The sequence below is a fragment of the Clarias gariepinus genome, chromosome 5 (assembly GCF_024256425.1).
Source record: "Clarias gariepinus isolate MV-2021 ecotype Netherlands chromosome 5, CGAR_prim_01v2, whole genome shotgun sequence".
NCBI lineage: Eukaryota > Metazoa > Chordata > Actinopteri > Siluriformes > Clariidae > Clarias > Clarias gariepinus.
In genome coordinates, this window is record NC_071104.1 from 35,779,675 (window position 1) to 35,804,172 (window position 24,498).

A 24,498-nucleotide genomic window follows, 5' to 3' on the forward strand; every position below is an offset into this window, starting at 1 on the left:
TCTGCATTAAATTAACCGAGAATTTACTTAATGTGCTTTTCATACAAATAAGTTAAGCGATATAAAACTCGTATATGAGCATTAGTTCATCTCTGAAGCCAAACTATACCTTACCGAGTGATTTTCAAAACGGCCAATAAAAAAAAAAAAACTAAACTGGGAAATAAACTGTAAACTACCCCAAACAAATAAAAAAATAAAAAAATAAATAAAAGTCATCACTTACCGCGAATAGTCCATTAATCCGCCATCTTCATCTCTGTAGTGCAGTTTGGTAGCGTCAGTTCGGTGGGGGTGGGTTGGTAAAATCACGTGATTGCAACTCAGCGCAGCTAAATTGCTGGCGTGTGTTAACGTGTTATTGAGAACAAAGCGCCATCTAGTGGTGAAACCAGATAAATGAATAAATAGCGCTTGAATGGGCGTGTTTACTGTGAAATCTTGACACGCCTTTCTGACAGGAGAGGAAGGGAGGACTACGCCGTCCATAAGGCAGCCGTACGCCATTCACACGGCTGCGGCTATTTGACGTGGCTCCCTCTGTACATCCAACAGGAGTAACTGTGGACGCAAGAGAAAGCTGTCTAAAAGGGATACCTGGGTGATAACCCAGATTGTATCCAAGAAACCTAAAACCACAGCTGCCCAAATTACTGCAGAATTAAATGTGCACCTTACTGTAACTCTCCTGTTTCCACCAAAACTGTTGGTCTGGAGCTTCACAGGGTCAGTGTACATGAACAATTTGAAACATGTATTGTGACTCTGATGAGTCCACATCCGGGAGAGTTACGGTGTGGAGAAGGCCCAAAGAAGCGTACCGCCCAGACTGTTGCATGCCCAGAGTGAAGCATGGCGGTGGGTCAGTGATGGTTTGGGTTGCAATATCATGGCATTCCCTATAGGCCCAATACTTGTGCTAGATGGGCGTGTCACTGTAAGGACGAACGAACCATTCTGGAGGACCATGTGCACCCAATAGCTCGAACATTGTATCCTGAAGGCAGTGCTCTGTGTGTGTGTGTGTGTGTGTGTGTGTGTGTGTGTGTGTGTGTGTGTGTGTGTGTGTGTGTGTGTGTGAGAGACAGCAAGAGAGGGAGGGAGGAAAAGATGTTCCTGTACCTGTGCCGGGGGAAGTTCCAGGTGGTTGTGGATGAGGACTGGATTTTTGTTGGTTAAAAAAACAAAAAAAACACAGACAGATTAACCAATCAGATAAAATAATCTTCACAGCATTTGTCTAACCCATTTCAAGGGAAGCCATTAGCTATAAAACAAATAAGAAATATAAATAATTAACATTTTAAACTAAACCATCAATAAAGCGGAAACAAACAAATCATAAGTCAGGTCTGCATATGGACAGAAAGAAAGGAGGGACTCCGTCTTTCAGTGAGAAACACGATGTCCACACCGAGTGACTACTGAGTGAAGGTACTGAAAAACTTCAGCTGTTTCAATAGCCGTGACTCGGCTTATTGTACCTGGCTCACAGATAAATAGACAGATTTTCTTCTTTAAATCATTAATGAAACGTTGCTGCACATTCAGCATCTAGTTATACATTTAGGAGGGAATCTGCATGAATTCAAACATCAGCTGAAGTGTGTGTGTGTGTGTGTGTGTGTGCGCGTGCATGTTTCAGGTAACAGACCATGTTACAGATAATACAGATTTGTGTAAGTACAGTATTGTACCTGTCGTCAGCCTGTGTTAAACATATTTCTTCCGTTTCCTCAGGTGTGCCTGGTAAAATAAAAGAAAAGAAAAAAGATTAACGCACAGGTGAGGCTGCTGTCAAACCCCCAACAAACTGTGAAGCCAAACGTCCTTTTACATCACATTTACCGCGAATAGTCCATTAATCCGCCATCTTTATCTCTGTAGTGCAGTTTGGTAGCGTCAGTTCGGTGGGGGTGGGTTGGTAAAATCACGTGATTGCAACTCAGCGCAGCTAAATTGCTGGCGTGTGTTAACGTGTTATTAAGAACAAAGCGCCATCTAGTGGTGAAACCAGATAAATGAATAAATAGCGCTTGAATGGGCGTGTTTACTGTGAAATCTTGACACGCCTTTCTGACAGGAGAGGGAGGGAGGACTACGCCGTCCATAAGGCAGCCGTACGCCATTCACACGGCTGCGGCTATTTGACGTGGCTCCCTCTGTACATCCAACAGGAGTAACTGTGGACGCAAGAGAAAGCTGTCTAAAAGGGATACCTGGGTGATAACCCAGATTGTATCCAAGAAACCTAAAACCACAGCTGCCCAAATTACTGCAGAATTAAATGTGCACCTTACTGTAACTCTCCTGTTTCCACCAAAACTGTTGGTCTGGAGCTTCACAGGGTCAGTGTACATGAACAATTTGAAACATGTATTGTGACTCTGATGAGTCCACATCCGGGAGAGTTACGGTGTGGAGAAGGCCCAAAGAAGCGTACCGCCCAGACTGTTGCATGCCCAGAGTGAAGCATGGCGGTGGGTCAGTGATGGTTTGGGTTGCAATATCATGGCATTCCCTATAGGCCCAATACTTGTGCTAGATGGGCGTGTTACTGTAAGGACGAACGAACCATTCTGGAGGACCATGTGCACCCAATAGCTCGAACATTGTATCCTGAAGGCAGTGCTGTGTGTGTGTGTGTGTGTGTGTGTGTGTGTGTGTGTGTGTGTGTGTGTGAGACAGCAAGAGAGGGAGGGAGGAAAAGATGTTCCTGTACCTGTGCCGGGGGAAGTTCCAGGTGGTTGTGGATGAGGACTGGATTTTTGTTGGTTAAAAAAACAAAAAAAACACAGACAGATTAACCAATCAGATAAAATAATCTTCACAGCATTTGTCTGAACCATTTCAAGGGAAGCCACTAGCTATAAAACAAATAAGAAATATAAATAATTAACATTTTAAACTAAACCATCAATAAAGCGGAAACAAACAAATCAAAAATCAGGTCTGCATATGGACAGGAAGAAAGGAGGGACTCTGTCTTTCAGTGAGAAACACAATGTCCACACCGAGTGACTACTGAGTGAAGGTACTGAAAAACTTCAGCTGTTTCAATAGCCGTGACTCGGCTTATTGTACCTGGCTCACAGATAAATAGACAGATTTTCTTCTTTAAATCATTACTGAAACGTTGCTGCACATTCAGCATCTAGTTATACATTTAGGAGGGAATCTGCATGAATTCAAACATCAGCTGAAGTGTGTGTGTGTGTGTGTGTGTGTGTGTGTGCGTGTGCGTGCGCCTGCATGTTTCAGGTAACAGACCATGTTACAGATAATACAGATTTGTGTAAGTACTGTATTGTACCTGTCGTCAGCCAGTTGTCTATATCTTTCCTCAGGTGTGTCTGGTAAAAGAAAAAGAAAAACTGTGAAGCCAAACGTCCTTTTACATCACATTTAGTAAACATTAGAAAGATGAAGGTGAGGGATTTAGAGATTTAAGTAAACAAAACAAAAAAAACTGAGTATATAAGAGATGTAGATAAAGTATACATAAAGTGAGTGTGCAAGGTGCCATGGTGTGTGTCACATATAATAAAAAGTGCAAAATAGTAAGTAGTAGTAATGTGTGCAGTGAGTTTATAGGAAGCATGGTGGTGGTTTTACACAATATACAGTACCAGTGGTGTAATTAGTGCAAATAACAGGGTTGAGGAAGGATGATTCTAAGGACCTTTTGAATGACCCTCAAATTATTATTGTAAATGAGAATGTTTGGATTTATACGTTTACAAGCGGCTAAGAAACACGAGCAGCACCCTGGTGATAAATCAGGTTATATAAAGTACTGACTCATTTCCAAAAGAATAGTGTGGTACATAAAACTTCATTTATGTAAGGAGGTTAAAGCTGTTTTTGTTGATTTGTGTGTGTGTGTGTCTAAGAGAAAAAACGAGACACAGATGTTCCTGTACCTGAGTAACGACTTCGTGCAACCCTGGAAAAAAACAAAAAATCAACCAATCAGATAAGACAATCATCATGGCATTTGTCAGAACCATGCTAAGAGAAGCCATTAGATACAAAAACCATCTTAAACTAAACCATCACTAAAACAGCCAGATCTGCATGTGGACAGGAAGAAAGGAGGGATTCTGTCTTTCAGTAGTGAACGCGATGTCTAAACCGAGTGACTACTGAGTGAAGGTACTGATAAACTTGAGTTGTTTCAATGGCTGTGACTCTTACATTGCTTATTGCACCTGGATGGATGGATGGATGGATGGATGGATGGATGGATTTTTTTTCTTCCATTAGTGATGCTTGCACAGCACTACTATCATTATCTCACAGAACTTTGGCACGAAACTAGTCCAGTAAAGTTTTTAACTAACTGTGGATCCAATCAGTCTAAGGGCCAGCCCCAAAGTAATAGCATCGCATTCCTGCATAAGCTGCACCATTTGACACTTTTTTCATGTGTCTATGACAAACGGTACGGGACTATTTACTAGAGAGGTACATTTTCTGAAGAAAACACAGCTTGCTGGCTTCTTAAAATGTGGTAAATTTGAGATTTCTACAATATTCGTGCTCTGCGCTATAATCTGTTAAAATTGGTCTCAATGTTAAGCCTATGGGAATTTTTTGGGCTGGTAAAATGTGGACAATTTTCCGCCCATCACTTAGATAGTCATAGCACCCCATTCCCGAATAAGCCGCACGATTTGACACCTCATTTATTGGTCTATGACAAACGGAACAGGACTAGTCATGCATTAAATTCCCCATTATAAGTCAATGGGGCAAATTTGGGTGCCTCTTGCCCCTGCAGGGGTAAAACCTATACCCTTTTGCTGTGTATGTCTGACACAGTTTGCAAGCCTCTTCAAATGTGGTAAATTTGGGATTTCTATCAAATTCTCGCTCTGCACTAGAATCCGTCAAAGTTGGTATAAATGTTAAGTCTATGGGATTTTTGGGGGAGATTAATTGCCCCCTGTGGAAGCAGTTTACTGCCCACCCCTCAAAAAAGTCTTAGCACCCCAATCCCAAATAAGCTGCACGATTTGACACCTCTTTCAAACGATACCGTTGTAGTCATTGTAAAGCACACACAGTAACACTTAAAGAACAACAACCCAGGATAAATAGGAATAAGAGGCTCTGATTATACTGCACAAATATTTAGTACAACAAAATTCCTCCGCGCTCGGGAAAATTTTATGAGTGCAGTTGAGCGCTGATTAGACTGCGTAGCAAATTAAAGGGGAGGAAGTAAACAACAATAGCCCATGTTTAGAAAAGCATTTTTATTTAGACTATGAAAAAATAATCCTGCATCTATTTTTAGGTGTCACAATGACGAAAAAACTTCATGATTTTGTAAAATAATGAAAGTAAACAGGGTGTGCTATTCGGTATTGTTTTCTGTGAACTTGAGCGCGTCAGAAAATGAACCAAAACTCTGTGTATACTCGCCTCACAGATATGAAAAAAATATAATACCAATCTATATAATATATACTTATAATAATATATACTTATAGAAAGCAAAATTTTGTCTTTTAAACTTATAGAAAACAAATTTTAGATTATGTAATTCGTATGAAAAGTGAACTATATGCACATCCACTGCTGGGGAGACGACAAAATGACATGATCACCTTCATTACAGCCGAAACCAAAGACATATTTATTAATGAATTATTAAAATGGTCAGAGTCAGCCTCCTCACTGTTTTTCCCCCCGATGCATTCTTTAACTTTATGCGTGCGGCTGAGCACCGATTAGACTACGTAGGAAGTTAAAGAGGAGGATCACGATGCCATATCAAAATCCTGAGCCCAAACCTCATTTAAATTAAATATTATTGTAAGCGCTTACGTCACCCAAAAAAGTGGAAGGAGATGCAAACAGTTAGCTGTGTATTCATTTGATGGAGCGTTCTGTTGCGGGCTGCAAAACAAAAGGAGCGATAAAAAATATCAGCGAGCCAAGAGAAGAAGAAACCAGCAAGAGAAAATGACATAAATATATATATAATTATTTATTTTAATGTGTGCCTTAGTTTTTTTGATACTTAAAGTCATTTTAAATACCTTTTTAGTTTTTACATCTGAGAAAAGTCTATAAAATAAGAATGTATGACACTGTAATGCACGGAATTCATCTCAGTCAACTTTAAGCTATTCCTTGTATTGTGAATAATGACAATGTTTATTTTTAATAAAATGCTGTATGTATTTAAAAAAATAAAAGTAGATTTTTCTAAAAAGAAAACTAATTAATCTTTGTTTCTCTTATATATTTTACATTGCTGTTTAATTAAGCAAAAGTACATTTTATCTGATTACTCAATTAATTGATTAACTTTTGGGTAGAATACTCAATTGCTAAAATATTTGATAGTCACATAGCAAGCTTGTGAGACAATAATAGTAATGCTTTCCAAGCACCCATAATAAGCCTGTGAAATATTAATAGTAGGTGAAATAATAACAGTAGTCTTTCGCTTCTCAAGAACCACTAATAATAAAATTGTGAAAAATCAATTTGGTGTAAATATAGTTTTGTACCTGAAATCATATTGGCCGCGCTGCCTTGGTTTTTTGGGGCACATGGCTGGTAAAAAGAGAAAAAAAAAACATTAAAATAAGGCAATCTTAGAGTTTTTTAGTAAACCAAATAAATAAATAAATGAATAAATAAATAATTCAACTTTTTAAAATAAACTATCACTACAGCAGTAACAGAAAAACAAAAAACAGGTCAGCATAAGGACAGGAAGAAAGAAGGGATTCTGCTCTAAATACAATTTTGTACCCGAGTCTCCACCAGTGAAAATGGACTCCATGTGAACTTAAACACCTAACAATTATAAAATTTCCCCCACACCACACCACTGACTAAACATAACTTTTAGCCTTGACTGCATGACTGTACAGAGGTTCCTAATATACTGGGCAGTGAGTAAATCTATTTATAGTAAAACCTTGGACTGCAAGTAACTTAGTCTGCGAGTGTTTTGCAAGACGAGGATTGTGGGTAATCATCCCTTTCAATCAATATTCGTGTGTGCATGCGCATATGATCACACAAAATCCATTAGGAAACAGTACACATGTGTACAGATACTGACTATAGGATCGGCCTGAAGTACCCTGCGAAATATACTTCAGCCATGTTAAGTGTGATTCCAAAAAGCAGGGAGCGAAAATGTTCAGTTCAAAGGTCAACAACAGTTCTCCATTTAACTAGAAAAGTGAATGAAAAATGACCCATAAATCATTGCATCTCGCTGGAGAGTGAAAATAATGGAGGGTGATTCCATCTCAAATCAACCAGTGGGTTCCACCACATGATCACAGATTTTGCTGATTTTTTCACCAATTGTTGATATTGCCATGAAAATAAAAACCCCCAATTTTTTTGTCCCAACTCCCACTCGTTAAAAAATGGCAGCCATCTAAATTTTTGGCCTCAAAGTGCTTTTAGACATGCCACGCCCCTTTTTGAAATCCTCTTTTCCTTGATAACTCGCTTGCTTTATGTCATATGGAGATGAAACTGGGTATATTTCTGTAAGTTTTTATGTAGATTCAGATTCTGCAATCGGAATTTGGCTATCTGCTGTGGTTATGGAGATATTTCTGAAAAACCGTTTTTTGGGGGTACCCCTTTTTCGACACCCCAGAACCCAAGGTCTGTATGTATATATGTTACTCAAAAAAATAGGGGTTACTTCACATCACCTTATCTTGAAAATAAATAAAAACCAGGGGTGTGTTATGCCCTGTTTTATAGAACTCATCAAAAATTAATTGTCCAGGTTTTGCAACATTAAATGATTTGACACACAGAAATGTACTGCAATTTCTGTAGAATACTTAATGCATACTCATAAAATCTGCTCCTTTCAAAGTAAAAAGTTACCTCAAATTCTTCTGTAATGCATGTCTAGTCAAAGACTAATAATGACGTTATTCATCTCTCTACACTAAAAGGACTAATCACAGTTTTTTTTCATCACCCTGGGTATCTGATTCTGAAAGAACAAAGCCCACAAAAAAGAGTTCATGGAATAAGACGAAAAGGTACATGTACGAGACCTGTCAAGTTGCAGTGACACAAATAATATCAACTAGGAAAGGCATGCACTTTGTAGCTACCAAAATCATTTTGATAGGAAATGCCTCCACAAATTTGTAAAAAAAAAAATTATAATTCTTGTACTGGCTGGCTGCACCATCTGAGAAGTAATGCACATGATTTAAATTTGGTAGAAGAACTTTCAGTGGATTCATGAGAACCTTAATAAACTTGTGAACAACAATAGCATTGTGTTCCCTTTCATTACTGATGACACAAAAACTTTTGCAACTTAGTGAACCATTGTTTTCACTACCACCCCTATAGTAAACCACGAAGGGATGCAGAATCACCTGGAATGTATCCCAATGAAAATTCAATTCAATTCAATTTTATTTATATAGCGCTTTTAACAATGGTCATTGTCTCAAAGCAGCTTCACAAAAAAAGATAATAATGAAATGAATGATGAATGAATGAATAATAATGAAATGAATGATGAATGAATGATGAATGAAAATGAATGAAATGTCTCTGATGAGCAAGCCAAGGGTGACGGCGACAGTGGCAAGGAAAAACTCCCTGAGATGGCAATAGGAAGAAACCTTGAGAGGAACCAGACTCAACAGGGAACCCATCCTCATCTGGGTGATAACAGATAGAAATAACATCATGTGTGTTGTGCAGGTGAAAGTTCAATATAACAGAAGTTGTGTAGATTCAGTTCAGCAGTAGGTGCAGAGGGCAGATGGGGTCTGGATCACTGGAAGCACAGGAGCAGGATGGTAGCTCCAGCCATCATAAAGCAGAATCTAGCTGGAGCAGGTCCTTCTCAAGAAAACCTTGAACAGCATCCTGACAAATAAAAAATAACGTTCAGCAAAATCCATGAGGATAACAGCCTCCTTTCCAATGGGAAGTTTCTTTTTCAGTTCTTTCAAATAAGCAGCTTGGGCCTTGGCTGTATAGTGATGAGCTGTGCGGGGGTCACATTTTTCACAAAGCCTTATAATGAAATCCACTGCTTGAACTGAACAGTGTCATCTGGGTCCAAATCAGCATTTTCAAATATACCATCAAGATTAGGGCTGGGCCATATCATACCTTCTACGGTAATACCGGTACAATGTTAGGCAATGATAAGAAAATGAAATATCGCGATAGAATATGGGTAAAACACGCATGTGCAGTGGCTTTGTTTCCAAACGCTTATGGCGGAAAAAGCTTGGCGGCGGCGTAGAATAAGAAAGGCGAAAGCGGATCGTTGAATGAAACAGATGAACCAGAATTGGTTTGTAAAAATGGTGCAACTTCAGTGGTGTGGAATTTGCATTTGCACTGTTAAAATGTTATATAGCTTTAATGCACATACAAACAGCTGCTTTGTCTCGTGTCAATCATATCGTCAGTTATATCATTATCGCAAATATTTAAATATATATCGTGATAAATATTTTTGCCCATATTGCCCTGCCCTAATCAAGATAATCAGATAGTTTTGATTTAGAGGGGGCACTGCTCACACCTGTGCAACATATAGTCACGAGAATCCAAAGAACAGACAAGCTTTGCCATCAGGTCTTTGTAATCAGATTGTGATTAAGATAACAAACTACATTGGAAAGCTTCAGTTAATAAATTAACATAAATAAAACACACTCACCTGCTTTTGTTTTTCTGCACTTAATTAGCACCAAGAAAAAGATGATGCAATCACCAAGTTCCTTAAGTGCGAGGTCACTCATGGAGTTGGTAGGAGATAATTCAACTTTCTGATCAGTATGAACCTGAATGGTTCAGTTACAGGATACTGTTTGACAGTGATACATGTATCTTACATGTACCACCATAAAATGACACATTTACTGGTAGATAAGGCCTATTGTGTACATCCATGTACAGTCTCTGTATATAAAATGTGTATCAAATCGTAAAACATTTGCAAAACCTGGACAATTAATTTTTGATGATTTCTATAAAACAGGGCATAACACACCCCTGGTTTTTATTTATTTTCAAGATAAGGTGATGTGAAGTAACCCCTATTTTTTTGAGTAACATATATACATACAGACCTTGGGTTCTGGGGTGTCGAAAAGGGGTACCCCCAAAAAACGGTTTTTCAGAAATATCTCCATAACCACAGCAGATAGCCAAATTCCGATTGCAGAATCTGAATCTACATAAAAACTTACATAAACATACCCAGTTTCATCTCCATATGACATAAAGCAAGCGAGTTATCCAGGAAAAGAGGATTTCAAAAAGGGGCGTGGCATGTCTAAAAGCACTTTGAGGCCAAAAATTTAGATGGCTGCCATTTTTTAACGAGTGGGAGTTGGGACAAAAAAATTGGGTTTTTTTATTTTCATGGCAAGATCAACAATTGGTGAAAAAATCAGCAAAATCTGAGAGGTGATGGTGGAAAATTTCTCTTTCATTGGTTGATTTGAGATGGAATTACTCTGGAGCTTAAAAAAGGATTTATATATTTATTATCAATATTACCAAGGACGACATCATATTAATAGGACACACTGATTTACATTTTAACATAATCAAGAATTCCTTAGTATCATATGGGCTAGTAATCTTACAAATAATCTCTGTACATCTTCAATCACTTATTATGATTATCATTAATCAATAATTTATTTACAAGTTATAAACATTCAATAGCATAAATCTTATAACGGTGTCAGTTTTTGTTTTAATAAATATTCAATATTTAATGTTCGTAGTTTGACATTTCTGACGTCTGTGCTGGTGTCTTAGCAGTGTTCCGAACGGTGAAGTTTTATCGAAGCTCCCTTCACCGACATTCCCTGCAAACGAAATAGGGAGCACCCTGTAAAGTACACTTCGGAATGGAACGCAGCCGCAGTCCGCGCATTGTGATCACGTGTGCGCCCGAAATGCATTTATTTTTTTTTTTTTGGTCCTCTATAGTGACTTTTCCGCAGTAAGTGTACTGCAACAACGGCCTCCCTAAAGAAAAAGTTTAAAACGTCTGTAGCAGTGCGGGACATGAATCTGTTTAACGACAATGCCACATCACACTTCCGCGAAATCCTCAAGAGAAGGCAAAAGCAAGTGTCATTATATGGGTATCTTGTTAAGTCGCACAGAAAGGAAAATATGACAAGTTTAGCCAACAGCGATGATTCCGTTAGTGCCCTCTAAGGTGCTCCGTTAGGTGTGTGAGAGAGAGAAGGTCGTCAGACACAAGAATCCCTTCCCCCTCTCTGGTCTCCCTCACAGCAGCCACATATCTTTTCAAAGATAAAGCGCAGGTTATTTTTTTTTAAATGTTGGTTTTACTTTATATTTCGTATAAACAATTTATATAGATTTCTTGGGGTGGTGAAACAAACCATTGGAGTTTCCATTATTTCTTATGGGGAAATATAATTTTAAATTATCTTTAATATACAAGTGGTTTGGATTAGAATTTTCTGGAACGAACTATGCTCGCAATCCAATGTTTAACCAAGTTTAAAATGCCCGCCGTAGATACTATTATAGTTTTAACGGCTAATGAGTTATAACGCACACAATAAATCCACATTTAATAATTCAATGACTGATGATAAAGTGTGTGCTGAGAGATCTCTGTGCTGTAGAGTGTGTAAAAGTGGTTAATTTAAGGCGATTCAGTGTAAATAGTGTAGACTTACTGAACTGGTGCTCTCGCTTCTGTGGTATTAATTAAATGCAACCGTTAAACCGTTGTGCGCATGCGCATGTCTAAAATTGTATTAACCGACCTGTCTATATACAGCATATATAGTAGTGATGGAAAGTTAGAATCATTTTAGTGACTCGGTTCTTTGAATCTCGTTCATCCAAATGAACGAATCTTTTTTTGAGTCATTTAGTTCATTGCGTGCTTTTGATCGGAAATAAAATTAAATATTGCGTTTTTGATTAAAAAAAAAAAAAAATACCCCCAATACGTCTATATACACAAATTCTCGCTATAGTTCCAGTTATGGAAATATTACAATGCAACTAAGGTCATATTATAATAAGCAGAATGAGTAGCTCACCTCTCAGATCTTGCACTCGGAGTCGTTCGTTCTTTTGAATCTATTGCACCGCATAGCGTCTATGGGAGTCAACGACCCAGGACCGAAAAGACTCAACGTTAACGACCGATTTCTGTTTCCTGTATATAAGATATGGAGGTTTTGCGATGCTTTGTGCATGCGCGCCCTATAGAAAATGAACAAATCACTCTCCGAGACGACTCGTTCATCTGAGTCATGTTAAAGATTCGGTTAAAAAGAACGAATCGTTCATGAACAACCCATCACTAATATATATGCCACAGCTGTATATGGCAGCTGAAGGATTTTAAAGTTTGTGGTGGACTTTATGTAAATTTTGCCTATTGTGCTTTACCACCGACAAACACACTAAATCTTAAACAATCACTGCAGTTGGCCAGAATAATAGTTACACTAATATTAAGCTATGATATGTAGCTTATATATTATAAGGAATAAACTGTAGTTTTGCACATTAGTACTAACATTACACACACCTGCCTAAGAGAAATGAACAATGAAGTGGTGTGTGTGTGTGTGTGTGTGTGTGTGTGTGTGTGTGTGTGAGAGAGAGACAGGCGAACAGGAAACAGTCAGTGAACTACAGCTGCATTGTGGAGAACAGACCAGTGAGGTAACACAGCATAATATACACAACACTGTGTGTACTGTATGTGTGTGTGAGAGGTATCATGCTGTGAGTTGGTTGGTGTGTGTTGTTTCTCTGCAGGTTCTGAACTGCACGGACAAGCTGATTACATTCATCATTCATTTTTGTATTTATTTGTTTGTTTAAACTTCAATTCATTTAGTGTGATTTACATCTTCTTACCATCATCCCATCTTCTAAACAGCTTGTATACGTTGGAATAAAATGATGTTCCTCCAGGACCACTGTCTAACACACAAAATACAAAACACACAACAGTGTGTTGGAAAATAAATAAACAAAAAACAGGGTGTGTTGCACCCTTGCCTTCATCTGGCAGTTTGGCTCTCTTCAGCCTCTGTACTTAGTGGAGGTGCTGCTGTGCTTTCTTGGATCAGCAGATGTTGTTAAAAGTCAACAGGACATACAGCAAGCATGATAGAGTACAGCAGTGGAGAAAACATAATGAAGTTCCCCTCAATAAGTTGCCCCCACTGTACAGCAGATACAACATTTAGGCATTTTGGCAGACGCTCGTATCCAGAGATATTGTATAAATACATTAATGCACCTTCCAATTTGCCACAACATTAAAGCAAATGTGACTGAGTGTACTGTACAGCGTCTGCATAATGGGGCAAACCCAATAAAGTGCCCTCTCAGATGCTCTCATAGTGGAGCAAACACGATAAAGTGACCTCTAAGATGCCTCCATAGTGGAACAACACAATATCTTCCCCTGTAATGTGCCCCAACAGTACAGATACAGTAACACAGTGTCTCTGGTTTAAATCTGGTATGTTCAATGCTAAAGCTAATGGCTATGTGCCAAGAGCACAGTCTTTGTTTCTGGCATTTCTTTCATAGAATCTTCTTTTACTTGTCTTCTAGGACAAAGGTGAAGAGGTCATCCTGTTGCTCCTGCTTCAGCTCCTAAAACACAACCATAAAGGAAGTGGTCCAGTTTAGACTTGAGGGCTTAAAGTTCATTGCAGACATTTTACAGTGACAGCTGATTATAATTTGCACAAACAATTATGTAAAAAAAAATCCTTTCTTTTGTGCACCTCTAAATAGTCTTATAGTTTTATCTTAAATCTTTATCTGCATACATTTGTCCTCACACATGACAGTCCCAGGGAGCAGTCCATGCAAAATCTTCACTGAGCCTTGCAGATTAAGAGTACTCTGTGTGCACGAAATTGGCGAAGGACAAAGGTATTAATACTCTGCAAATTATTTACAATTCACTTGCTCAGACACTTTTGAAGACTACCAAAAAAAAAAAAAAAAAAGGATTCCTGAGAGTAGTTAAGGACTGTGCAAGAAAGCTAATTTGTGGCAACTCAACTCTCTCTCCTTTCCTTCTTGCTCCAGCTCATCAGATTTCTCCATTGGGATGCTGTGATCCTGTTTCTCTTGCAGAAACCCCTGAAAGACAGGTAAAAAAAAAAAACTCTTTATATGTGTACCTATACATTGTTATTAAAGCTTTTCCCAATTACCAATTAATAATAATTAAATCCTTCATTGGTTGTAATATAAAAGTAGCAGACAAAAACAGACTGGGTAAGGTCATTAAAAGGGCCGGTTCTGTCCTGAGCTTGGATCTAAACTCTGTTGATGTCGTGGCAAGGAGGAGCATTCTGTCCAAAATACACACAATCTTGAACAATTCTTCTCACCCGCTATACAGAGTTCTCTCCGACCAAAGGAGAATTTTTTCCCACAACCCAAGTTCAAAGTGCAATATCTGATTACAATACATTTGTGCAATTATTTCTTTTCATTTACACTGCATTTCAAGTGCAATATGTAACTTAATTGAGTGCTATATTTAATTCTATTCTATTTTATTTTTATTTATTACTATTTTTTTTTTAATAAGTGTTTTTTAATAATTATGCCATTTTAAAGGTTGCTACTATTGCTTATTGAGTTTTTTAAAACAGGTTTACATGTATGCAAGGTCAAAAAACACTTCAGTTTTCTCCAAAAATAGATTTAATTTTACCCCATTTTTAAATGATTCGTAAACGACTTGTGTGAAGCAGTTCGAAGATTCAGTCTGTCTAAACCCCTCCTTTCCGTGAACCCTCACTGCTGTGATTGATCAGATGGCACGGTGATTTATGACTGGTCTACCGCTTCAGCGTGTGTCGGAAAACGAAACATCCATTACTATAACTAAATGACGGCTCTGGAGACCCGTCAATACATAGAAAAGATGGCGTCGGTTTTACCGTGTAACGACCAGCTTATTTTATATTAACTGTGGCTACAAACATTGAGAGGTCTTTTATCTTTGTGCCGGTGTTGCGTTAAAAGTGAGCAAAAAGGACAAACACAAACAAGTAGATAAAGCAAACGTGTATTATACAAAACTAAATAAAGTAAACGAAAAACGTGCACCACAACCAAACAAAGATATAAACAATATTTACAAACTATATATAAAACGGTATGTGTATATGAATGCGAGTAAGTGGAAAATGTCAGAAGTCCGTGTTTATTGTATGTGTGTTATCAGAGTATACGGAGTATGGTTCGGTCTCACCGGGGTTAATGAAGTCCGGTAGGCCGATGACGGAGGGTGAGAAGTCCGGGGAATATGTCCAGTCAAACATAACCCGGTTAAAAAAAATCTTCGAAAGGAAATGATCCACAGCAATCTCTCCTTCTCTCGTCTAAACAAATAATGGCAGCCCTGGCCCACCATTACTACTGGGCAGACATTATGCAAATATGTTACGGAGTGACATGGATCCGTAACAGAGAAAAAACAGAATTGCTAACGACTCGTTTAGGCGAATCTGAGCAGACTCTTTTTTTTTATAACCAAGACAAAGCAATTTCCCTCTGGAAGTAAATTTAATAAAGTTCTGTGAATCTTGAATTTTCCCTGTATACATCATGCAGGCCTCCAGGAGTTTTTCCTACACTTCGTAATCTTTCACTGAGCTCCGAAGTGTTTTCACTTTATCCTCAGCAGTTTGTTTTCTTTCTCCAGAGTGTCTGAGTGCATGAGATGAACAAGAGGACAAAAGATAATCAGGCAAATTATCTACAATAGTACCTTGTTACCAAATCACTGTTAGAGGTCAGAATCTGGCCAATTCCTTTCAGGAAATCATCTTCAGACTCTAAAGACATCTACAGACTCCCAATTTCACAATCTCATACTTTTTCACATCAAATCAATCTATTAATATTTACATTACATTACGGCACAGCTTTTCTCATGCTTCTGACCTGCTTCTTGAGTATATTACTGAGTCTTTTCTGCAATTTGTTTATCAAGGCCTGCAGTGTTTCAGCTTTTTCCATCACAGATTTCTTGTGATATAGCTTGCAGAGTCCGCTCAGTCATTCACTCAGAAGACAACAGAGCGCTGTAGAAGTTCTAGAACAAAAAGAATTATAATAAAAACATTCCTTATGCACATGCAAATATTTAAGGATAGCATCAATACTCATGAGAATAAACATCTTACATGTTCAAAAAGACTATACCCTAATAGTTCATACAGTCAAAATGAAGACTTTGCGATTGAATAACTAAAGGATAATTAACGCCATTCTGAAAGACAAGTCATAGTGCAGAACATTTAGATGAACGTGCTGTAATTCAGGCTAAGCATGATGCTCATGAACAGAACGCTTACAGGTATATACATCTGCACGCAATTTTTTTTCATGAACATGGCATTCTCACTCAAGGATAAATAGTTGTATATTAATAATTTCATCTGACAGGAACCACATGATTAATAATATAAATATTTTAAATAAACTGAATACTACTTTATCCCTTTGTTAAATGAATGCAGGAAAGTGTTTTGTTTGGCTGGAATGAGAGACCAATCATCTATGCTCAGGTTGTACATGTTTCTCTTGTGCATTGATTTAAAATCAAATAAAAAGATGTGCTTGTAATCCCTAATAGTACGTAAGTATGTTATATAATTCTAAAACTATATACAAGTGAGTTGAAAATTATACACACAGTGCCTGTATAATTTATTTTAATTCCCTCTTTTTTAAACCAATCTCCTTGCTTTTCAATACACTGTCAATCGGTCAACAAGATTTTGTATTCTCTCATTAAAAATGTTTTAGGCTGGGCTGCAAGGCACTAATGCACCGCAGAAGTAAATCTTCATCGTTGCAGGGCTGCATTTAGGGGACCAAACATATGTAAGTCCTATAAAGCGAGATCAGTACTCTTTTTGCAGTGTCGACAATAAACGTCTCACTGTAACAAGCACTGTTAATTGTTCTTCCTTTTTCCTGATAATATTCCAATACTGGCCCTTAAGAATCCCAGGAAACTAAGTAAGTAAACATCAATTTTTCAGCTGATTGCTGACTTTCGAACATTTTCTTAGTCAGCCATTGATAATGTTTCTGTTCCATACTCTGCGGTTTACTCTATGGCTGATGGACCATCAGGTGCATCAGTAATAATTCTCTTGAAGAAACTTTTACCTTCTACAAATTTTGATTGCAGATTTCCAAATTATTTTGTTTATGCTCGTCCATGAGTCATTTTGGCACCAGGTACACCCTCAGACCACAAAAACACAAGTTGCTGCCCGCTGCTCTTCTTTCATGCAAATCAAAAGTGGGATGTCCATTTTTGCTTGCACCACAGTTACAAATAACCAGACATAACATGTTCACACCTGCACAGCAGTGACTAGGGAGGAACTAGCCTTTAATGGAAAGCACTGATAAGACAGAGCAGCTGACAGAAGTTTTAATATGACCACAGTGCAGATCATTTTTGACTTACCTTCATATTATTAAAAAAAATATTCATAGGGATCTGTAAATCATATTAAGTTGTGTCTAAGCATCAACGAATATGATCAACCTTAATTATTTAGTATGGAGCTGCATGGAGTGCATTTTATTGATTATCAGACTCTACAGAGTGGTTTTGAAAAATGAACAGATCGTCTCCTGTTAGCTTTGTCTGCTCATCGCATGTGATTAATGTTCTCCAAGCCCATTCTGTATAATAAATGTGGCCTTAAAAGTGTATTTGAAGCTACTGATGTAATGGAATAAAATCAAGGCAGAATATCATGAAATCTTTAACAAAAACCCTCAAAATTTCAACAATCTATCTTTGTGAGACAGGGTCGTCTGCAATGACAGCAACAAAAACAAAATTTTGGGGCAGACTGGACATGAGGAATACCCAAGTCAAGTCAAGTCAAGTCGCTTTTATTGTCACATCAAGTTACTGGTACACTGGTACCGTACACGTGAGTAAAATTCTTACGTGCAAGCTACACAAGCAATAGTGGTGTACAATTATAAGAATAAATATACATTTGGATACTACAGTACTAAAATATTGTGCAAGTGTTATTTAAAAAAAAATAATAAAAAAGTGAGCATAAGTATACACATATTCACATACATAATATACACACATATACACGTCTATATATATATATATATATATATATATATATATATATATATATCTACATATGCACATACACACATATGCATACATGTATATACCCATACACACACGATTGTGGGAGTGTGTCTACTTGTGTATAATGTATAAGGAATGTCCGCAATGAATGTTGTGCAAAAAGGCAATTATGTGCAGTATGGAGTGCATAAAGTGGCTTAGTGACTATAAAGTGACACTGTGAAAGTGACAGTGTAGTGTCAGTGGAGACCTATTGGTCAGTGTTCAGTAGTCTGATGGCCTGATGATAGAAGCTGTCCCTCAGCCTGCTGGTTCGGGACCGGATGCTTCCATACCTCCTGCCTGACGGGAGCAGTTTAAATAGGTGGTTACTGGGGTGACTGGAGTCTTTGATGATCCCCCTCGCTTTCCTCAGGCACCGCTTCCTGTAGATGTCCTGGAGGGAGGGAAGCTCACCTCCAATTATCCTTTCGGAACACCGCACCACTCTCTGCAGAGCTTTGCGGTTATAGGCGGTGCTGTTGCCGTACCAGGTCGTGATGGATCCAGTGAGGATGCTCTCGATGGCACAGCGGTAGAAGGACCTAAGTATGCGGGGGCTCATGCCAAATCTCTTTAGTCTCCTGAGAAAGAAGAGTCGCTGCTGCGCCTTCTTCACTGTTTTGTCAGTATGAACTGACCATGTGAGATCCTCTGCTATTTGGACACCCAGGAAGCGGAAGCTGCTCACTCTCTTCACAGCAGCGCCGTTGATGATGATGGGGGAATGTGCACCCCTACACCTCCGGAAGTCCACTATCAACTCTTTGGTCTTTCCGACATTGAGGGAGAGATGATTCTCCTGGCACCAATGTGTCAGGGCACTGACCTTCTCCCTGTATGCCGTCTCATCACCGTTGGTGATAAGACCCACCACTGTTGTGTCGTCCGCAAACTTCACAACCATGTTGGAGCTGCTAGTGGCCGTGCAGTCGTATGTGTAGAGTGAGTACAGTAGAGGGCTCAGTACACACCCTTGTGGAGCACCCGTGTTTATTGTGACGGGGGATGAGGTGATACTGCCCAGTCTGACCACCTGGCGTCTGTCGGACAGTAAGTTGAGAATCCAGCTGCAGAGAGAGCTGCTCAATCCTAGATCTTGTAGTTTCCTGTCCAGCTTTGAGGGAACGATGGTGTTGAATGCAGACAATAATCTACTAGCAGCATTCTCACATACGTATCTTTCTTCTCCAGGTGGGTGAGGGCAGTATGTAGAGTCAGGGCTATGGCGTCATCAGTGGACCTGTTGTGGCAGTATGCAAATTGTAGAGGGGCCAGTGAGTCCGGCAACGCAGAGCAGATGAAGTTCCTGACCAGCCTTTCAAAGCATTTGCTCACGATGGGGGTCAGGGCTACTGGTCGCCAGTCGTTCAGGGATGTGATGGTGGAGGATTTGGGTACAGGGACGATGGTGGCCATCTTGAAGCAGGCTGGGACTACAGACAGAGAGAGGGAGAGGTTGAAGATGTTTATGAACACTCCAGCCAGCTGAGCCGCGCATGATTTAAGGACACGGCCGGGGATTCCGTCAGGACCAGCGGCTTTGCGTGCGTTCACCTGTCTGAAGCACTTCCTTACATCCTCTTCAGACACCGTGTGCGCACTGATGTCATCCATGATGCGTTCGCTGTGCAGTCTCGTGTTGTTTTTTGTGTCGAATCTAGCGTAAAATACGTTTAGATCCTCACACATAGAGGCGTGTTCTGCGGTATGCTGGTTTTCTCTCTGAAGTCCATAATTGTATTCAGTCCCTGCCACATTCTTCTAGGATCATCAAATTGTTGTTCCACTTTGTCCCTGTACTCACGTTTCGCAGACTTAATAGTCTTCCGAAGTTGATAGGTGGCGTGTTTATATTCCAATGTGTTAGCAGAGGCAAAGGCAGAGTTCCGTGCTGCCAGTGCCGTGCGAACATCACTGTTTATCCATGGTTTCTGGTTTGGATAAATTTTTACTGTTTTGGATGGAACAACGTCATCTACACATTTCCTGATAAATCCACAGACTGAGTCTGCGTATTCATCAATGCTTTCTGCAGCCATTTGAAACATTTCCCAGTCCACGTAATCAAAACAGTCCTGTAACATGGAATCTGAATGGTCCGACCAACAGTGCACCGCCCTTAGGGTTGGAGCTTCCTGTTTCAGCTTCTGCCTATAGGCAGGCAAAAGCAGAATGGAGCGATGATCTGATTGGCCGAAAGGGGCGTGGGGGAGGGCTTTGTACGCATTCCAGAAGGAAGTGTAACAGTGGTCGAGCAGCCGCTCTCCTCGTGTGTTGAACTGAATGTGTTGATGGAGTTTTGGTAAAACTTTCCTTAAGTTGGCTTTGTTAAAGTCTCCAGTCGTAATAAACACTGCCTCTGGGTGCGCGGTTTCCTGACTGCTAATCGCGCTATACAGTTCCCGGTGTGCTCGGTCAGTGTCGGCTTGTGGGGAAATATAAACAGCCGTAATAATGACTGCTGAAAATTCCCTCGGTAGCCAGAATGGACGGGCACATAAGCATTAGAAACTCCAGGTCCGGTGAGCAAAAGGACTTTATCGGGTGCACGTTTGCATAATCACACCAGGAGTTATTGATCATGAAGCACACGCCGCCGCCTTTGCTTTTCCCAGTTAGCTCCCGCGACCTGTCTGCGCGGTGCACGGAGAATCCTGGTAGTTGAATCGCGGAGTCGGGTATCTTGTCTGACAACCAGGTTTCTGTAAGGCAGATCACGCAGCAGTCCCGCGTCTCCCGCTGGAAGGAGATTCATGCCCGAAGTTCACAAAGCTTGTTCTCCAGAGACTGTACGTTTGCTAGTAATAAGCTGGGGAGCGGTGGTCTGTTACTGCGCCGTCTCAGTCGAACCAAAACGCCGGATCTTCTACCTCTATGCCGGCGTTTGCAGGTTCCAGGGATCCAGGACAAAGGCGTCTCGGATGAGATGAATGGGGGATTTGTGAATGGAGGATCTATGTTCCAAAACTTGAACTCCGGAAAACGGTAAGAAAGTCCTGCTCTTATATCCAGTAATGTTTGGCGATCGTAAACAAAAAGACATGACGTGTTACTAGTAATAAAATAAAATAAAAATAGATTTAGATACCAAAAACCACTATTGCTTGAGGGAGCTCGCGACGAGGCAGCCATACTCGGCGCCATCTTGGATCCATCACTGTACCCCCATCACTTCTGGATGGGAACACCTCATCACAGAAAAACAAGTTCAGAGCTCACACGAATTCTTTGTTATGAGAGCGTGCTGGCCGGTCCGCGGAAAACGGTCTGGCATAAAATCGGTCCTTGGTGCAAAAAGGTTGGAAACCACTGCTGTAGACTCATTAACATGGATGTTAACCAGTTCAGATAATGCCATCAAATCTTTGGCTGTCACTCTGGGTCATTTCTTTACCTTATTGATGAGCATTTGTTGTGCTGTTCGGGTAATTTTGACTGGGCGCTGTGGGAAATTTTATTAAATTTCAATTATATTTTAGGGATTTAGTGAGCTCTATAATATATACTCTAAGTAAGCCAATGTCTTGTTTAAAAAAGTTTTAATGTCCAATACCCAGAAGACCTCTGAAAGAGCAGGCCGTCTGTTCTTCTTTTGCATCAGAGAAAAACACAGGCCGTGCAGACACTCAGTTTGGGGCAGTAAAGGAATACATACACTGAAAAAAATAAATCTGAGATGTTGTAAATGTAAATCTGTGCAATCAACAATAAACAATCAAGTTTGTACGTTTACATAAATATTTCAAAGTTAGAAATTAATCTGAATTTGTTAAAAACACAAGACAATGTGCATTTTTTTCTTAACATATTTTTTTTTACGTAATCCCTGACAATTTACTCTGTTTAAATAAAACTGCCTTCCCATGGAAAAAGCATGGGAAACCCCGTATCAAATTAAAAGTGTACCAAAGCCTCATTGCGGTAGGAAATAACTCTTCGGAGCATTCTGTTCACCTCGTGTGCAAAAAGTTTTACCAAGCAGAAGACGACCTGTGGATTCCGGAACAAGTGCACTTTAATGGAACTGTGGATGTTCAGGAGTGTATGCACGGGTTGTATTTTCTACCCAAACGCTGGGTTGCCTCTGTTGGGTCATTTTCTGGGTTATTTACAGAGAGTTGGGTAGTTTTTGTGTAACCCAGCTGCTGAGTTTAAGTTTGCTTGGCCCCTCCCCCAAAGTTCACCGGTGTATTCAGCGGCTGTCAGTCAGCTTTGTGTCTCTCTTGAGCTCCCACACCGCTGATGACGGTTTAACCTCCTCAGGCATTTAAGGGAAAATGACGTTAAATACAAGGTCTGTATACACATGTTTACTCACATAAGTCACATATGACTGAAAAATTATCACTATATGTAACATTTATTACTGTTACCGTGTTAAGGTTACAATTAAGATTTCAGGCTGGTCTGAGGTAAAATCATTTAGCTGACAATAGCTGCTAGTTAGCCAAAGAACCCCACCTGTGTGTGAAAGAAACAGATAAGATGTCTGAGCTTTTTAGCTTTCTTTGTAAAACGTTTGCAAAGTGACGAAGATGGTGAAGTGATCAATGAACGCTAAACTGTTACCTGTAGTGCTAGCATGACGCAGGCATTTGAATGACGACTGCTGTGTTCGCTATTACACCCAACAACTGTACACCACACTCGCTTAAGCGACATTTTGCTCCAGCGGCGAAAAACAAGCCGATAGCTTTTTTCCCACTCGGGGCAGGTCTTTGCTAAAACACCAGTGTCAATCAACTATAGTAGGAGAGGCCTCTGTCGGTGTGGCGTCATATCGACAGGCATTTGAGATTGGCCTGATTTCAGAAGGGGCATGTTATTTTAATAAATGAAAAGAAAATCACTGGGCAGCTCTCATTGTAGAGTGGTTGTGTACACACTCTCCTAACACACATTTCAGTCCAAACAGCTTGAAAAAGTGCATGTAGGCCCGTATGACCCCTTTAAAACTTCATTAATCTCACTGCTTGAGACAATAAAATGCTGGGGTGTTACAAAACACTGATCTTTTAAAAAATATGCAGACCTGCTAACCCTCCCGTTTTTTACTAGCTAGTAATTTACTCCGCGGTCAAATTTCTCCCACGTTTCTCCCGAGTTAAACCAATATTTTATACCTATCCCCATTTGGCAAGTATGCAAATGTATCACCAGTAATTGCATATAAACTAACCAGATAGCCCTCTTTAACCAAAGTTGCTTGTGACTCAGGCTAAATTAACTATCAGTCAACGCGCCAACCACTGAAAAAAAGTACCACCACTAAACAGGTAACTACTAGATGAAATTATTAATATTTTGGTGATTGTAATGTTCCAGTATGACCCCAGCTATGACATTTTTTCGGTAATTATCTTAAAATCAACTCAGACCACAAGATTAACTAGTCTGACATAAAGAGCTGTATCCTAAAAGCCATGCTTATTTTGCTCTTTTATTTTTGGTAATAGCTGTCTCTATGTGTTTGTTTCAGGTTACCTATACCCTATCTTAATGGACAGCTTTGTCATTTTTTATTTAGTATCAATCCTATTACACACTAAATTAATAGTCTTATTCAGTTTAATCTTTGCTATTCAACAAAATTTTTACTTTTTTTCATTTTTTTGTTTCTAAGGTTGGAACCAACATGGTGGAAGTGTCAAGGCCAAACCCCTACATCCTGACGTTGGGAGATAATGACCAGCGCTGCGCTCAGGCATTCGTCATTCTGGTGGGACATGCTCTGGAGCAATACACACTACTTGGGGCGGTTGATGTGTGCTTCAAGGCATTTTATATTTTTGACATTAACTATCCAAAGCAGTGTGCTCCTGTATAGGACTTTTTGTAATGTTGCTATGAAATAGCGAGGCCTACTTGAAGAGTCATAGACAGTGTTTATATGTTAAAACGGAACCAGGGCTGGATAGTTTTGTTCTGCAAAAAGGATATCTAATGTCACAGAGAGATCCTGCTCTGTAGAAGCTGCCTCAGCCTATTTGTGTTATTACTCCATTCTGCCCTTGTGAGTAATAGTATGGTAATGATGTCGCTGTTGATTATCTGTTCTCATGCTTTTGAAAAATAAATATTTTTTCGAAGAATATTTAATAGGATGTTGTTTATTGCATATATGTATGGTTTGCCAAACTTGAAAGTTTTTTTGTAAGAGACCAGTATATCAAAGTAATTTAACTGTTTAATAGACATGTTTTTTTTGTTTTTGTTTTTTTACACATTCACTATAAACAAATAACCCATTTTGCTGGGTTAAA

The 24,498-nt window shown here is 39.4% G+C and overlaps 1 long non-coding RNA gene across 1 annotated transcript; it reads left to right on the forward strand.

The window, feature by feature from the left end:
* Positions 1 to 13,874: 13,874 nt before the first annotated feature.
* LOC128524664 (uncharacterized) lies at positions 13,875 to 24,269 on the forward strand. The gene is made up of 3 exons (XR_008360558.1): positions 13,875 to 13,956; positions 14,116 to 14,180; positions 23,859 to 24,269. It is a non-coding gene; the product is annotated as an uncharacterized LOC128524664 (long non-coding RNA).
* The last annotated feature ends 229 nt before the right edge of the window (positions 24,270 to 24,498 follow it).